This window comes from Antrostomus carolinensis, unplaced genomic scaffold (genome assembly GCF_000700745.2).
Source record: "Antrostomus carolinensis isolate BGI_N321 unplaced genomic scaffold, ASM70074v2 scaffold20810, whole genome shotgun sequence".
Classification (NCBI taxonomy): domain Eukaryota; kingdom Metazoa; phylum Chordata; class Aves; order Caprimulgiformes; family Caprimulgidae; genus Antrostomus; species Antrostomus carolinensis.
Window position 1 is genome coordinate 1 of NW_010290774.1, and position 4,046 is coordinate 4,046.

General features: G+C 45.4%; 1 non-coding gene across 1 annotated transcript; it reads right to left on the reverse strand.

Moving 5' to 3' along the window:
- Positions 1 to 1,266: 1,266 nt before the first annotated feature.
- On the reverse strand, positions 1,267 to 1,348 carry TRNAS-AGA (transfer RNA serine (anticodon AGA)). Its single transcript has one exon. It is a non-coding gene; the product is annotated as a tRNA-Ser (tRNA).
- Between the last annotated feature and the right edge of the window lie 2,698 nt (positions 1,349 to 4,046).

The following is a 4,046-nucleotide window of genomic DNA, read 5'->3' on the forward strand; positions in this document are numbered from 1 at the left end:
CCCCTGGGGGTGGGGGGGCAGTGGGTGAACGTCTGTGCTGGCTGCCGGCCAAGGGCTACTAGCCCAGTGAAACAATTTTTCACAGGTAATTTTGGTGCCCAATGTGGGGCTCAAACCCACAACCCTGAGGTTAAGAGTCTCATGCTCTACTGACTGAGCTAGCCAGGCCAGACATGTCAGAGCTCCAGTGAGTCCAAGGCACCCCAGTGGTACGCCACCACAGACATTGCTAATGCGTTCTTCTCCATGCCTTTGGCAGAAGAGTGCCACCACAGACATTGCTAATGCGTTCTTCTCCATGCCTTTGGCAGCAGAGTGCAGGCCACAGTTTGCTTTCACCTGAAGGGGTGTCCAGTACACCTGGAATCGACTGCCCCAGGGGTGGAAACACAGCCCCACCCTTTGTCATGGACTGATTCAGAATGCCTTGGAGCAGGGTGGAGCTCCAGAACACCTGCAGTACATTGATGACATCATTGTGTGGGGCAACACAGCAGCAGAAGTCCTTGAGAAAGGAGAAAAAGTAATCCAAATCCTCCTGAGAGCTGGCTTTGCCATAAAACAGAATAAAGTCAAGGGACCTGCACGAGAAATGCAGTTTTTAGGAATAAAGTGGCAAGATGGATGCCATCCAAGATCAGATCCCAGTGGATGTGATCAATAAAATAACAGCTATGTCTCCACCAACTAACAAGAAGGCAGCACAAGCCTTCTTAGGTGTTGTGGGCTTCTGGAAAACGCACATTCCAAATTACAGTGAGATCGTATAAAGTCAAGGGACCTGCACGAGAAATGCAGTTTTTAGGAATAAAGTGGCAAGATGGATGCCATCCAAGATCAGATCCCAGTGGATGTGATCAATAAAATAACAGCTATGTCTCCACCAACTAACAAGAAGGCAGCACAAGCCTTCTTAGGTGTTGTGGGCTTCTGGAAAACGCACATTCCAAATTACAGTGAGATCGTGAGGCCTCTCTACCAACTGACCCGAAAGAAAAATGATTTCTTATGGGGTCCTGAGCAACAACAAGACTTTGAACTGATCAAACAGGAGATAGTCCATGCAGTAGCCCTTGGGCCAGTCAGGACAGGACAAGGTGTTAAAAACGTGCTCTACACCACAGCTGGAGATAACGGACCAACCTGGAGCCTCTGGCAGAAAGCACCAGGGGAAAATGGAGGTTGGCCCCTTGGGTTTTGGAGTCTTGGATACAAAGGATCTGAAAAAAAACCCCAAAAAACCAAACCCAAAAGGAGACTGCAGCCCGTAGTTGGCAGGATTCGAACCTGCGCGGGGAAACCCCAATGGATTTCTAGTCCATCGCCTTCACCACTCGGCCACAACTACCTGACAACTGCAGGGTAATACTAAAATAATACTAATATTAAAATAGTAGTGATGATTATAACAGTAACAAAATATGCAAGTGAATGACACCCAATGTTATAGCTCACCCCCCTCCTGACTGAGCCCGGCCTGTTCCCAGATAACGATCCCTGAGGAGCGACAATCCCGAACCGAAACCGCAATCCCGGGAGAGCCAGAGCCCGAGCGAAAGCCAGAGAGAGCAAGAGAGGGAGAGACCCTCACTGATATACTGGACATGACAGGATATGATATGGAATACCCCATTGGCATATCTAACTGCCAATTAAACTATTAATTTAAATATTCTTCACCCCCCTTCACTCTTGTGCTTGTGGACTAACAGAACACAAAGTCCTTCACTGCCAGTGACAAAAATGTCAACACTGGTGTGTTCTCAGTGTCTCTCTCACAGCAAATCCCAGGCTGAAAGCAAAATACAGCACAATTCTAGCTACTGAGAAAGAAACCCAGCTCTGTTTCAGCTAAAAACCAGGACAAATGGGATTCCAGTTTCCCTTTAAACCTTAACTATTGCAATATCAGCTTAGAAATGCTTATCTCCCTCTTTTGGTCTAGTTCAAAACATTTCCTCTTCCCCAAATCTCATTTCTAGAGAAGAGGATATTTAACTACCAAAGCATCCAACCACTGGTACAACGAACTACGCAATATCACCACCCTTTTTGACTCTGCTCACAAGAAACAAGGGTATAGCAGGGAGAGGTCGGTGCTGCAGAGGGTTACAAGTACTCCCGTAACACGCGTGGCAATCAGACACAGCGACAAAACACGACCCTTCCTCACCAACAGCCTAAGCTGTGAGCTCCCCACCACTAGCAAGCACTGTTGTTACAGCAACTCCAGCATATGCATCCCAGAATAGAATAATCTCAATGCTTGCAGAATTTCTGGGTCTTCTGTGGGTTATTTTTTTTTTAAGGCAGAAAAATGAAAACCTGATGACTGAAATACTTGGGAATGAAGAAATGTGACATTGTCTGCATTACTAGTTACTCCCCTTCTCTCTGCTGTCAGTGATTCCCTGTCACCTTGAGAACCCAGTATAGCCACATGGTGAGTTCTAACTGGTTATACCTGCGTCATGCTGCTGCTGACCCTAAAATTTACATCTGACTGGAAACATTATATGAAGCCTGTTACAATTTGTAAATGTACCTTAAGATCTGATCTGGCTTGCAAAACCTGTGGCCACACACACACCAAAAAACCCCCAACCAAACAAAAAGAAAACAAAACCAAAACAAAACCTTGACCCTGTTTGGTCCTGAAGAGTTTGTGGTGAATTTAAAAAAAATTAAATAGACTGTAGCTGATGAAGGAAGAAGTGAAATATAAAGGAAGAAGCTCTGTTATGCTACTCTTACTGACAGTTTTCCAACCCAGTTTTTCTATTAGGAGTTAACAGCTGGTTTAAAACCATATTTTCTTCTATACACTTGTTTAGATTTTCCTTCTTTCCTTTTTTTCATTCTTCATTGTCCTTCCTAATCACGCTAAAACTTGCTATGTTTCCCAGATTATTTACCTGTATTGATTTCACCCAGGTCTATGCTACAAAACACATGCCAGTGTAATTAGAACCATATCTACGTAACGAGTGCCAGCACTTAACGTAATGGCAATTCATTTAATTAAGGTGTGATGGTTTAGCTGCCCATTTACAGAAGATTTCTCAGTTCACCTCAGTTTCTCTTTACCAGAGACTCACACCACAGAAACTGCTTCCGTTTTTAAGTGAGTTAAGGTTAGGGAAAATGATGTATTTGTTTTAGTATAACACAGACAGGGAGAAACTTCCCTTTTTTTTCAGCTATTTGCTGTGTTAAAAATGGGAAAGACTCGATGTTTATGGTATATATTACAAGTTTGTTCAGGATGGAGCTATGTTAACATCTGTGTTATATGGAACATCTGTGTTATATGTTAATATCTGTGTTATATGTTAACATCTGTGTTATATGGTCTTGTTGAGATGCTTAATAGTACTCAGGAACCGTTAACTATTAAAAATTAATTTGGAGAACTGTGTTTAAACTTGCTGTTTAAACAAGTCAGCTCTTTGTTCAGCGTTTTTGCACAGGAAGAACATGAATGTGATAGGGGGGAAAGATGAAAAAAAGGAGACGGAAAAAAAACCAACGTTTAGACAACAAAGTCAAATTGAGAAGTACACAAGAGAACCAGCACTTTAACACCTTCTCTCTTTCCAACCAATTTCAACCCACTTCCTATTAGCACAGAGAGAGTGTCCAGGGTTGCTAGAGGTCAGGGAGAGCAGCTGGAAACGCAGGTGGTGGTGGAAGGGAGGGCAGATAGTGGGGTCCAGCTGCACCCACAGCTGCTCCATGGCTTCCACACCCCGGGCTGGGCTTTCCCTCAGGAGAAGGACAAGTGACCCCCATGTTACCACCCCAGGGCTGGAGCTTTCCCTGAGGAGAAGGACAAGTGACCCCCAAGCTACCACCCCAGGGCTTGGCCTTTCCCTCAGGAGAAGGATCACTGATCCCCCATGTTACCACCCCAGGGCTTTCCCTGAGGAGAAAGACAACTGACCTTCAGGCTGCCACACCCGGGCTGGGCTTTCCCTCAGCAGGAGGACGACTGACGCCCAGGGAGCTACTGGCCGCCGGCCGGGAGGGGCGCGGGGCCGAGCCGA